The 14734-nt window shown below is 35.7% G+C and overlaps 1 protein-coding gene across 1 annotated transcript in view; it reads right to left on the bottom strand.

The window, feature by feature from the left end:
- The window catches only part of KCNMA1 (potassium calcium-activated channel subfamily M alpha 1), an 893014-nt gene that overhangs the window by 101437 nt on the left and 776843 nt on the right, over nt 1-14734 (bottom strand).

The following is a 14734-nucleotide window of genomic DNA, read 5'->3' as shown; positions in this document are numbered from 1 at the left end:
AATAAGTGTTCCCCTAAACCTAACAAGATAAAGTTATATTTGAATTACCAACATAACAGCTGCCAGCCTGTTTCTCCTCATGAACCAGCTCAACTGGTTCTTGCTTCTCCCATGCCAGACAACAGTCTTTGAGGAACAGTCAGGATTGAAAGCCTTAATAAATCAATGTTTTAATCAGTCAGGATTGCAAATGCTGGCATTTGATTGTGCCTACATCTCCAATACAACTCCTTCCCCTGGCTATCCACCCTTGCAAGAGGGAAAGAGTGGGCATGGGGCTTAGGAAGAACAGATCTTGTCCTAACAGACTGTGATGAAATAACTAGAATAAAAGTTGGAGAGATGGGTGAGAGTGACCATCTGTATAACAGAAGATATCCTTATACTTTCAGTGAATCAAAACCAAACCAAAAAACTATTTTATAATAGGGAAAAATTAAAGGATGTAGGTAGCTAAACAGTGTTCGATATAACTTACAAACACTATAGCACATTTTGTTGCTTTTGCCCCAAGCCAAGAAATACTCTACTAAGCTCTGTAGTGGTATTAGCATTCATGAAGCTTCTTTCCAGGCTAGGTGCTTGCTTGGTAATTAGCAGATGTTGTACCATGTCCATCACCAAGGGGTATCGTCTGTAAAATCCTAGTTTTCCTCTTCCCACCCTCACAATTCAGACTAAAGCTGTAATGTCAAGAAGGAAAAAAAGAATGCTTGAATTCCTATAGTGGGCTGCAACACTGAGGAGGAGGAGGAAATAAAACTGAAGCCAATAGCAGATGGTGGTTACCTTAAAGCTAAGAAGAAAGAGAATAGTAGTAATAATGTTAAAAGAAGTTTAATGCAGATTAATTGGGTGCAAATCTGAAAAAAACAAGCAAACAAACAAACAAACACCTCAGCTACAAAGGAGCATCCAGGAAGAAAAAAAATTTTTATCGGAACATGCATTTTATCATCTCTAAAAATAAAACAAAACCCATGAAATTGGGCTTATAATAAAAGAATAATAAACTTCCCCCAAATGAATTGAATAATCCATTTCCTCTTCAGCTCTACTTTATGGCATTTTCCATATGTCCCCTTCTTCTGCTTGTCTATCTCTGAAATCCCAAGGATTCACAAGCCCAAGAGAGAGAAGCAGGACAATGGCAAGAATTGTGAAACAAAGATGGTAGTTCCAGAGAAGGGGAGGGGTATCATGCCAATCCATGCAAACCAACCTATCACACTCTCTGTTCTTCTGCTCAGGACCATGCCCACCTCAATTGAAAAATGCTCTGTCCAACCCAATCAATCACAAAGTGTTCCAAGCAGGAACTGAGATGCTCGTAAGATATTTCTTATCAGAAATGGGTATCCAGAGCAAATCACACAGAGACTAAACACATTTAGAAGATTAAAGGAAATAAATACAAGCTATATAAATGGTATTGAAAAAAATCACTTCCAGTTGATATGCATCTCTGAGCAAGTAAATAGGAACTTGGAGCTTGACCTGAATTAATCTTCCCTTCAAAGCATGAGAGAATGTGAATCTGAGTTAGTAATGGGAAAGACATGTAGTGAGAATGTGAGTTTGTAAGTGTGTGAATGTGTTCATGCTTTAATCTCTCTCACTGGTGGAAAGAAAACTCTATATCTACACACATGTAAGGTCTGATTTATACTGTAGACCGGCTTCCATGATTCCATGAGGGTCCAAAGCATTTTAAATAAGCTGTGCAGAATGCTAAGAATAAACAATTTTTTAAAACCCAAAACAAAAAGAGAGGTAGAGAGGAATGAATGCTGTTATTGCTGCTGTTGCTATTATTTTCCTCCTGGTTAAAATGAATTATGTGTTCTGCTTTCAGATGTTAAGGGTCAGTCCAATGAAAGCCTTTCATCTGACATGGACTAGAATTGTTAGCTTTTTTTTCCAAGGCTACCAGATGTTACAACTATTTGGGACAATTCTAGAGTCTTTATTAGTTAAGACGCATAATAGCTGTCATCATCTTTGGCTTTCCTTTTTGTTTCTCTTTTTTGATTCTGGTTTTGGGTTTTGTCTACAATAAATAATTTTTTTCCTTAGGTGTCCATCACATTTATACCACTCTCTGTATTTATCTGCAGTACTTTTCAGCTACCAGGCTTATACCTGTTACCCAGCCCCAGAGAGACACCTCATTTAGGTGGTAGAGCTGAGCTTCACTCTAAGCAAGGGAACCATTTATTTTCATTGCAACTAGGAAAGATCATCCATCATAATCATATTGCATTTAAACTGGGATTTGTTCTCTTAAAAGAAACTTGTGTTCAAAGGTTCCTTCGGCACTCACCGCCTGGAAATTCAGATTTGTTCCCCGAAGAGAAGAGGGAAAATGTCTCCAGCTTAAATATATGGACATTGTGTAATGAAGACCATTACATATGGCTTGGATCCCACAAGAGAGGCAGCGATAACTTCTTCTTCGTAAGTAGGATATAAACCATATTTAATTATTATCCTTTATATGGATTCTATCAATTTCCTGCATATTTAAAGAAAGTGGATCTAGGAAAACTTTTAGTTAAGCTATAAAATATAATTTTCATTTCATGGCTCTTGTGCCTACATGAGAGGAATAAAAATTGAATTAAAAAGGAGTCTTAAATTTACTTACTCTCTTGAAAGACAAATGGATTCAAATAATGGGCTACTACAGTATGACAGCTCAACTTTAGAGGCCCATATTTAACCTGCTGTTTTGGCTAATTATCATATGCCTCTGTTTCTAACTGTTTTGACTCACCTTCACACTTTGGGAACCATATTCAGAGGCACTCATAGGAAACAAGGCTGCTTTTTCCCAGTTTCTCAAATTTGCAAACAAGTTCAGGAATCCAACCTGGAATTTTTATAGGGCCTGAACTTCATCCAGCCTCCAAGTCCTCATAAAATTCAAGAGCTTGTTTTTGCACATCCCTAAGTATAACACTTAATGCGTTGTTGTAACATCCCAGAGCTCGCTTGTCTAATAGGCACCGAATCTAACAGTTTTACAGTTGGAGAAGACTCGTTACCCGAAAAATGTCAGGCAAGTCTAATGAGGCTTCAGATCCTCTGGTTTACACTGGAGTTTAATTTAAAGTTACAATGATGTTTTAACATGTTTGCTTATACTTGAGTAAAGAGGATTCATTATTTCAATGACATAACCTCCAGACAACATTCTGTGAATTGATTTAAGATGTGGTGGTAATTCTAACTGCCTTAATGCAGAACTGAACATCTGTAACAACATTTTGCTTGACTTTTCATCGGCATTCTCCTTTCAAGCAAGAGAAAGGCAATGTCTTCCAGAAACACTGGCCAGAAATCTGGGCTTATTTCAAAAAGATTTTTTATTATTATTTTTTTAAAGCTAGATTTTTTTTTTTAGGAAATCTGTTTCATTTTCTATCCTTAGCCAGGCTAACAAATACTTGCTCTTGTCGCAGCTTACCAAACCCTTTTTATGGACCTTTGGAATCAACTAGGGCATCTGTCAAAACTTTCAATGTTTCAGAAAAACCCAAATGTCAGTGTGTGGTGAACCCTAAATTGAGCTCCAGCCTGGGAGACGCTCCCAGAGTGGGGAAGATGGTGGCCTGGAGACCAAAGGGGCGGGTTATGTCCTGCTGGCTGGAAGTAGAAAGGATTCAAAGGAAATAAAACCCAGAAGATGATAAAACACAAACCACCCATAAACATTAGTTGACTAGCTATCTCCATTACATTATTAATCACCACATCTGGAGCAACCCACATCTGCAAGCACTTAACAGGTCATTAGTAATGTCATTTTCACACTGAAAACACTCGAGTAAAAGTCATGCAAAGTGCTTTGATTGTCTAGGCATCTAGCAAGAGGGAGAAGCTATAACAACCTTGGGCTAGCCCCAGTACTGGGGGATGGTATCAGTATTCTATAAGCAAATCGAATGCATGCTGCAGTGGATAGAAAGTAGATTTCCCTTGCTCAACTGCACTCAGAACAAAACAGTGCAACAGCCAGAGGTGCTGCATGGAAGAGACTCCCTTTACTGTTAATTAACATTGGGGGTAGGTTCTGGTACTCCTTCACCTGGCTTGGCCACAAGATGTGATTTTGAAGTTGCGTTCTGGAGCTCAAATGCGCGTTTGGGATAACGTGATTTGGCTTCATCCTTAACTGCCAAACAATAAGGGAAAAAAAAAGGGAAATTAATGCCTGTTGCTATTGTTTAAAATCTTTCAAACCAACTTTAACATGAAGTAGAATCGAAGATTTGAATTAAAACTGGAGAACTGTAGATTTTTCCTTCTAACACCTTCCTGGAAAATACTTTGTTGTTGCTGCTGCTGCTGGAAACATCTGTAGGATGGTAAATCACCAAGATGGTCATCTTCAAGGAAGATAATCATTGTCCAAAATAAACATATCTGATCTCACCATCAGAGCATGCACGTACACCCCCCACCCCCACCCCCCCCACACACATACACACATTTCTAAAAGAGAAGATTCTTTATCTTTTGAAACCCATAAAAAAGGTTAGTCACAGGAAATTATTATCGAACTCCAGGTCATCATCCCATGTGAAGCTTTTACTTCATGAAAAGATCCAGCAGAGAAACCTTTGTCTTGATATAGCTGCTTAAACTGCAAAAGATGGCTTGTACTTCTTGTTCTTGAGACAAGTAAGAGTGATGATCAAGATGTCTTGATTAGGGTGGTGGTGAAAGCAAATATCAATAGAACATGGTTGTATTTTAAGATCTTCAAAACATTTGAACGAAAAAACAGGCAAGGAAAGAGAGGATCCATATTCATAACCAAAATATTTGTCCTTAAACTCTATCTAATCTCAGAATTTTAGAAGGGGCTGGGTAAGAAAAACAAAAAAACAAAAACAAAAACAAACAAAAAAAAAAAAACTACAGAATTAAAAGAGAACCCAAAGTATTGACTCAATGCATTTGAAAAGTAGATCAATAGCTTCATCTTTGTGAATGTCTATATTATTCCTTATTCAAGATAAAGACTCTTATGGAAATGACACAAGCCTATTAGTGAAGTCAGTGAATCCATGACATCTACAGTTAGGGATGAGGTCCAGTGGGGCCTTTAAGAAGGCACTTGTCTCTCTCTGTAGACCAGTTTGGTGACTCATCTCTGCCACAGAGAGTGCCAGGAATTTTCAAAAAGAGACCAAGTTGTTAACATCATAGAAAAAATCCTCACTGAATTCCTCTAAGCTCCTTTTGAAATATGGTAATGGACCTCAAGAAGAAAGGCAAGATGTAGCCTGAGAAAGAAAGAAGTGATAGTTTGGCAAAATCAGGTGATATTGGTCAGAATCTTACCACTAGAATGAGAAGTACTATGGATAAATGAAAATCTTTAGGATTTCAGAAACATACTAGACTAATATCATAGAACCATATCTTTGGAGCTAGAAGAGAATAAAGGACTGTCTAATCCAATACCCATAATTCACAGAGGAGGAAACTAAGATTGAGATAAAAAAGTGACTTGCCCCAAATTATGAAGGTAATAGTTGGCAGAAGTAGGATACCAACAAGATCTTTTAATACTAAACATGGTACTCTTTCCCTTATACCATAGTACCTTTCCAATATGCAAGGTGGTCTGTAGAGTCTACCTTGGAGGTGGAGAGATTGGATATGCTGGCTATGTTGGATGTTTTTCATTTCTTGATTTTATAAAATTAATATTAGAACAGAGAAAGGGACTCAATAGGATCAATAGGTTATAAAGGCCTAGACAAATCACCAGACCTAAGAATTTTAAAATTAATTATACTATAATTTCTCATATTTATTTAAAGGTACTTTAAATACAAATGATAGGATAGTGTTATAATTTCACTTTAAAATAAAAACTCATTCTACTCTGTCTAGTTTGTGCAAATGCACTATATCAATTAATATAGCTCAGTCCTTCAAGATTCTGAGCCTTTTTAATAGAGTATTTTGTTCTAACTAGGTGACTGAAATTTTATGTTTAAATTCAACAACAAAAAAGAAAGAATACAGTTCCTATGTAAGAGAAAGGGAAAAATATCATAAATATATGATCAGAAGTCCTTTCAGTTTAGAATATATGCTCTCTATGGAAAGACTATTTGGTATACAGAATACCATCAAATGAATATGGATTGATTTATTATTGTTATTGTAATTGTTAAAGTTCCTTACGATAACCCTCACATTCTACATATTGGTAAGGAAATAAAGTATTACAATCCAACTAGATAAAGCCCCACATCTGTAGTTTCACAAGTGATATAAATTTGAACTCCATCTGATCCAATCAAATTACCTGGGTAATAGTCATAGTAAGCTAGAGAAGAACCCACTGGAAAAATGTGTTGCCAATGTCTTTCTTTGTAGGGTTAATTTACTATGGTAATATTAGTGGTTTTTCTTTCCTGTCATGAAATTTGCTTTCAATTATTAACAAATATTAAGTATTTGCTAATGTGCAAAGATACTATGTTTTCAAAAGAGATGCTTCATGCAAATAGAATTGTGCCTTGAATTATTGGGTTGAAGATTAAGAGAATTTAGTTCATTTCAAAGGATAAATACAAAGGAAAAAGGAGTACACCTTTATTATGTCCCTGAGTAGGAAGAAGGAAAAAGGGAATTCGAAACACACACACATGCACATACATGCACATACATATATTTATATATGTATATCTATACATATCTACAAATATATTGTATGCATATATGTACATGTGTGTATATTTATATATATATGGATATATGTAAATATATATATATTTTTTTTCAGAGACTGTCAGGATGGATCCTTTGTGATCACACATGTTTGACTTCTCTCTAATCCCTCTCTGTTTTCAACAAGTCTTCTGCCTTCTCCATATACACATCTCCTTCTCACTCTGGAGAGACTGATGCTCTCTAAGAAACTCTTCAAAGACTGAATGTTCAAGGAGTGAGATGAAACATTTTCGGCCCCATTTCCAACAGTCATAGCTCCTTTCTTTTTCTCTTTGCCTCATCTGTGCCAGTATCTTATAACTCCCTACATTATTTCCCATTTATCCTCAAGAAAAATGTTCCTCTGTCTTTTATGGAGAAGCATTTAAAGTCAGAGAACAAAAGTTAAGGAAACCGGATGGCTGGATAGAGTCTCTCCTGACCTGGTGTTATGACCCGGTGTTAACAATCCCTCTGCTACTGGGGCTAACAGATACCTTGGGTCTTGGGATCTGAGCAAAGATGGATTTTTTTGGTACCACCTAAGCCAGCTGTTTGACTACCCAACACTCCAAGTCTCAGGTAAACGATATCTACCAGAAGCAATTCCTCGGAACTGTCAGCATTTGGTACATGTCCACCCAGCACCCTGTACAAGACAACAGATTAGCCATTAGACTCGATATGTTGAAAATATACAGCTTCAACCTTTCCCCAGCTTGCTCAGAGCGATACATAGATGATTATTTCAACCGTCAGCTGCCGCATAGATTTAAGCCCCTGCACAATAACTCCTGGATTCATCTGCCCCTTGTCAGACGTACACAGCTTTAGTTGGAGGATACATGGTGTGGCAGTTTCACTGCGGATCCAGAATGATCCAGACGGCTGCTGTCTCTTTGTTAACAGGAAACCAAACTGATGAGTTTGTAATGTATTTCTTATCAAAGGTGGTTTCAGAAAAGAAAATGTACCTCATCAGTTTGGCTGGAATTTAACATATGCCAGGATATGGGCTTAATCAGAACATCTCTGTTATTTTCTCTAAGAAACATATAATTCTATATTCATCGCTTTAAAATCATTTTGCTCATGAATTATGTATTTATGAATTTATAATTATCACTCAATTCCCCCACCCCTCCAATACATGTAATGAAATCATTGACTGCATACCACAAGGCAATGATGTCTGATAGATAAAAGCTTATTATTATTTTTAACTGAAGGGTACACAAGAAATGGTCATTGTGAATGGAAAGATTATAATTTTCTGTAGAAGCATGTGATACAAAATAGTCTCTATTTGTTGAAAAATATTTTCATGTAATTACACTTAGGGAACCATAAAATATGGCTGATTGTCAAATGAGTTTGGATGTACTGTGAGGCAAATAGCATTCCCCTAAAACAGAAGATCTTCATAAAGGGGGAAGGGAAATCAGATAATATAATTGATTTACATAAGAAATTTTAATCCTGTCCTCCATCATGCAATTATCACTAAGTTATATTCAATGTTTATGTCTTATACATTTCTATGTATAAGTATATATATTGTTGCCCTAGGCAACTCTTCAAGGTCATAAATTACAAAAAGTTACCAATCTATGACAGTAGAGGAAGTTTCCACATTAGGAAATTTCTAAACCAATAAAATCATGTGTCTACCTCTATTTACATATACATAAAAATACATGTATACACATATATCTCTATATCTCTATAAATACATATGTATATATTCTATATAAACACATATATATCTATATACATGTATATAAATGCAGAAATGTGTGCCTATATCTACACATATAATGTGCAAGCTCCCCAAGTGACTGATGAATGCTATCAAAAATAAAACAATAAGCATCTATCAGTCACAGGATAGAAAGCTTCCACTTGCCCCATCCCTTCTATCCTAATATGAAAGGGATCATTTCTCCATTTTCCCCAAAATAATTTTTATATCTTTTTTCTCTATATCAAGCAGCTAGATACTGGACTTGGAATGAGAAGACCTGAGTTTTAATCCAGGCTCATATGCTTATTTGTGCTACCATCCTGGGAATGTCATTTAACCTCTGTCCATCTCAATTACCTGAATTGTAAAGTGAAGATCATTTATCTAACCTACTGGAATTGTTGGGAAGATCAATGAGATAATTTGAGTAAAATGTTTAGAATAATTTCTGGCACATAGTAGGAATTCAATAAATTCTTCCCTCCCTCCCTTCCTTCCTTCCTCCTCCCTTTACACTTTCTCTCTCTCTCTCTCTCCCTCTGTGTCTCTCTCTACCTCTCTCTTGTCTCTCTCTTGTCTCTTTCCAATCAGATTCTCCTCAGTACCACATTATAACCTCAAGATGCTGACAATCTAGTGGGAAAAATTCAAATGAAAATTCAAATTCAAGAAAAATAGGAAATAACTAACTGAAGGAAGGCAATAGGATTAAGAGAAGTTGGAAAAAGCTTTCTGTAGAAGATATGATTTAGCTAGGACTTAAAGGAAGCCAGGAGGCAAAAAAAAAAAAAAAAAAAAAAAAAGGAAATTTCAGAATTGGGAAATAGTCAAAGAAAATACCTCGAGCAGAAAGATGAAATGTCTTTTGCCTAGAGTAGGCAGGAGGTCAGTATCACTTGATCAAAGATCAAGTAGGGACTGAAGTATAAGAAGGCTAGAGAGGTAGGTAAATGGGGTTTTGAATTTCAAAAAGAGTATCTCCTGTTTGATCCTGGAGGCAATAGGAGGCAACAGGGAATTCCCTATAACCTCCAGGAGCAAATAGGAAGTATGGAGGAAAAATGGAGTTTACTGAATAGGATATTGACATGGTCAAACCTACATTTTAGGGAAAAAAAGTTTAGTGACTGAATGGAGGATGGATTGGATTGAGAAAAGACTTGAGCAGGCAGATTCATTCATCTGGAGGGATATTGCACTAGACCAGGTATAAAGTGATACTTACTTGTACCCGAAGGGCGGCAGTGTCAATGGAAAGAAAATTTGACAATTGGATTTAAGGGGTAAGAAGGGTTAGAAACCCTAGTCAGGGTGTGTGGAGAGCAGGATAATTTGCTGTAGCACTGGGCAATTGTAGGATTTGAGTATAGATACCCTTTGTGTGCATGAATTGCTATAGAAGAGGTCATGAAGTTACTGTATTCCAAGTCCTGCACCAAATCTTCAAGGCCAATTGAACTTTGATAAGAATTTTTGCCCAAGTTTGCTCATTTTTTTAAATCAGTGTTTTCTTTTCCTTTTGATTATCTCTTTTGTGGAAGTCCAGAAATCAAATTGAATATCACACCTAAATAATTTGCTAGAAGTTGTCAACCCTCTTTTCCTACTTCATAGGCCATAGTTTTTGATATTCCTATTTTTTTGGAATTTAACAATGCTTGTCCCATCCTTAATCTCATTGCTATAACCTAATTCACAGATTTTATAATGTTGTGAACTTTTGAAATTACCACCAAGTCCCATGTGAATGGAAAAGACAGTAGTTAGAGGGTAACAAGAGTTCCAATCTGGCCTCAGATATCTACTAACTGTGTAAGTCAATTCACCTCTGTCTGCCTCATTTTACTCAACTATAAAGTGGGAATAGTAATATCTCCCTACCTCCCAGAGTTGTGAGAATTCAACTGGGTAATATTTATATGACATATTGTAAATCTTAAAATGTTACATAAAATGTTACATAAATGTTACATGAAATAATGTTATATTAGTGTTATTGTTATTGTTATTCCAGATGCTTGAAGTGATGTTTTCTATAAAATTGAGATAAAATTAAAATGTATTGGATTTTAGAAAACATTAGATATGTACCACGTGATTGATAAAGGAGTAGATTGTTAGGGAACTTCAAAATATTGAATGCCCTTCAACTGGGGATATGAGAACTAGTCCAGATAACAACATCAAATTAACTGTAACAATTAGTCCGTTTCTTATGAGCAAATTACCTTCTAGAAACATTCCTGAATTTTGGAATTCCTGTGCCTATTCTATAATAATTTATACTCAGATGCAAATTGCTTTAAGAAGCTGGATTCAATTCATGTTGTTGCTCACCTCTAGAGTCTATACACTACAAAAGAAAAATAAATAAACTGCCAACAGGATCTAATTTCGGATATTCCTAAACCCATAGCACCTTTAGTCTTTCTCCATAATACCAATCTTTTTTCCTTCTTCCCTCTTTACTCCCCTCCAATTTCCACTTCTTGGTTTTTCATCCATCCATTATAAACTCTCTTAGAACTGACTGGTGGAGGAAATATTTAAGAAATATACACTCATTTGGGCTAATCTGACCATCACCTTCTTTCCTATATACCATATGGCCCCAATGTATCACTCAGGTCAAAAAAATTAGGTTTTGCCAAGTGTGATAAAAAGGAAAAAGATGAGGAGAGTTTACGCTGGGCCCCACTGGTGAGAGCTGGGACCATTTAAAGCAAAACCAAATGAAAATCAGATGGAAAACTGGTAAAACATCAGTGTCCCCACTAAATAACAGGAAATTGGTCTTCCTTAATAGGGATGAGGATTTCTTTTTTCTATCATTTTTTTTCCAGGATAGGGAATAGAGTATATGGCAATAAATATATGAGAATTGAGAGAATAGGGAAAAATAATAGACATATCACAGATCCCAGAGTTGTCTTGAGGTGGCTTTATCATCATCAGTCAGGAATGGATTACCTTATCCCCTTTTTTCTAGCCAAACAATAGCCGTTCTCCCACCATTGCTAAGTCCCTGTTCTTTTCTGAAACATTCCTTGACTTCCCCAATCCAGAGGATTCTCTCTCCTGTAGTAACGATAATACTAGTCCATATTTATATATTATATTATTTGCTCTTTACCACAACCTTGTGAGATAAGTATTATTATCATTCTCACTTTACAGATGGGGAAACTGAGGATGAAAAGCAATTAAGTGACTTTCCCAGGATGACAGAGCTAGGAAACCCTATTATTCCTAACTTTTGGTCCAGACCTTCCTACATAGCCACCTAACAGTCTTTAGCATTCACTGAACAAATCACTCAGTTGTTACTTATTCATCACAAATATTCTTTGTTAATATCTTAGCTGCTTATATACCCCAGGACTGCATCTTTGGGTTTTTTATTCTTCCAGGTGAAGACATGGGCACAGTGCTTTGAATACAGGAGGTACTTGCTAAATATTTCTTGAGTGACCATTGTGCAACTTTCTATTTACTTTAGAAATATGAGGGCTATCAGGAGGATACCTAAGGAACCATTCTAGGAATTGGTGGTTTTCAATTACTACCTAGATAACCCTCTGATCTTATTTCTATCCAATAATAATGATAGTGATGATAGTTAATATTTATATAGTGCCTACTATGTGCCTGGTACCATGCTAAAGGCTTTACAAAAATTATCTCATTTAATCATCACAATAACCCTGGGAAGTAGGGTGGTATTGATATTTTTATTATTATTTTACAATTTTTAAATTTATGATTAATTTATATATTTAATTGGATTGAATTATTTTATAGATGAAGAAGCTGAAGTTGAGAATAGTTATGTAATTTACCCAAGGTCACTCATCTGATAAGTACTGAAGGCCAAATTTGAACTCAGGTTTTCTTGATGACATCCCAACTGTTTAAGTAAGAAATACATACCTGATTAATACGACAAAAAAGGAAAGTGATAACTGTTGGAAAGGATATGAGACAGTATATTCACTCTTGGTGGAGTTGTGAACTGATTCAACAATTCTGGAGAGCAATTTGAAATTATGCTGTAAGGGCAAACAAACTGCATCCGTTTTGAACCAGGAATACACCACTAAATCTATATTACAAAGAGATCATAAAAAGGGAAAAGGAACTACATGTACAAAAATATTTATAGCAGTCCTTTTCATGATGGCAAAATATTGGAAATTTAAGGGACAACCATCAACTAGAGAATGGCTAAACAAGCTGTTGTACGTGAAAGCAATGGAATACTAGTATGCAATAAGAAATGGCAAACAGGCAGATTTATAAAATCCTGGGAAGGCTTGTATGAACTGATACAAAATGAAATGGGCAGAACCAGGAAAACATTGTGCAGAGTATCAGCAACACTGCCTGATGATTAACTATAATTGACTCAGCTCTTCTCAAGCAACACAATGACTCAAGACAAGAACAAAGGACTCAAGAAGGAGCATGCTTATCTAGATAAAGAACTGATGTAGGTTAAATGCAGATTGAAACATATTTTTTCACTTTATCCTTTCTCATTTTTTTTTTCCTTTTGATCTTTTTTTTTTCCTTTCACAACTGTGACTAATATGGAAATATGTTTTACATGATAATGCATATATATCAAATTGCTCACCATCTTCGGAAGAGGGGAGAGAGAGAAAAATTTGGAACTCAAAATCTTATAAAACTGAATGCTAAAAATTTTATTGATGTGAAACTGGGAGAAAATAAAATAGTATTTTTTTAAAAGAAGTTTCTACCTGATGAACATATATTAAGTGGGAGATACTATTCTAAAACCTAAGCAGAAAACAGAGATCTGTAGGTCCTGCTTATGCAGAGTTTATAAATTAGATAGAGAGAACAAACATAAAACTATAAAAAAATAGTTATACAAGAATAAAAAAGTGATACAAGAATCATCTACAAGGCAGTTTATGATTAGTTACAGAATATAAATTATCGATACTTAGTGTTAAAAGTTAAGAGGGAGAGGATGCTAGGAATTGAGGACTGAGATAGGTTCCTAGAAAATGTGAATGTCAAGCTGGGTCTGGAAGGAGCACCTAAGCTTTGAATTTGGAAGGAGAACAGAGAAATAATTCTAGGGATAGGGGAAATGGCAGAAATACATGGAGCAAGGAAAGATGGAGGAATGAGCAAAGCCTTGTGGCTAGAGTAATTGGAGGCAGGTGGAAATAAGAGGAATTGTGTGAGATCACTTTGCAAAGACAGACTGGGGTCAGATGATGAAGGTCCTTGAAAAGCCCAAGAACTTTGGACTTTCTTCTATAGGCAGTAGTTAGTGGGGAGCTATTAAAAGTTACTCTACCAACTCATTCGGGGAACAAATTGTCTATTTGCCTACTAAAATTCAAACGAGCTGTTGAGAATGACATCTGGGAAAAACAAACACACTTTTTAAGAGTCCCTTAAACTCAGTGGTCACTTGCTTTCCCTTAGCTGTTCCCAAGTTTCATGAGACAGAGAGAAGACATACATTTAAGGGAGCCCTGAACAAAGCAGTAACAATAAAAACAACATTTGGGGCAATTGCCTTATTATATCAGACTTTTCATTTGGGGAATATATTTGATAGGGAAATCAAGTTATTTGATGACTTAGACAGGGATCCTATGAAGCTTACATTGTTGATTTCTCACAGTTGTGTTCTGTAAAGGCAACCCTGACTCCAGTAGCAATTATTTCAATCTCTCCACTACTGGACTTGATTCTACTCTTCATGAAAGGCAACATGATTTTCCAATGCAAATTAAATCCATTCAATGAAAATATTATTTAAAATATAATTTTCAACATAAGACCCTTTAAAATGGATTAATTCAAAAAGAAACTCTTTTTCTCCAATTCTCTACTCCTTCATTGTCCTGAACTGATAACATTTTCGGCTTCCATTCAAACCCACGTAAGTGGGGATTTTTTTTTTAATATAAGAAAGGTAAAGTGTGTCACCCTAATTCTTAGTCACACTATTATAAGTATCCTTTCCAGGACATAAAAGATGAAATAATCATTTATTTAATCATTTTAAAATTATTTTAAATTGAAATCATTTAATTTATAATTTGTTTTCATGTGTAAAGTTACCTTGGAAGAAAAAAAACCCCACATATATTAGTAATAGTCTTCCTGATCTGCCTGACCTGCTAGTTGTTACATCATCTTCCATTTTATCTCAGTTTTTCTGCACAAGTGATTCCCAATTCCTGGATGGTATGTCTTTCCTCA

This window comes from Sminthopsis crassicaudata, chromosome 2 (genome assembly GCF_048593235.1).
Source record: "Sminthopsis crassicaudata isolate SCR6 chromosome 2, ASM4859323v1, whole genome shotgun sequence".
NCBI classification, from domain to species: Eukaryota; Metazoa; Chordata; class Mammalia; order Dasyuromorphia; family Dasyuridae; genus Sminthopsis; species Sminthopsis crassicaudata.
The sequence above is the reverse complement of the archived record's forward strand: the minus strand, read 5'-3'. Positions and strand labels throughout refer to the sequence as shown.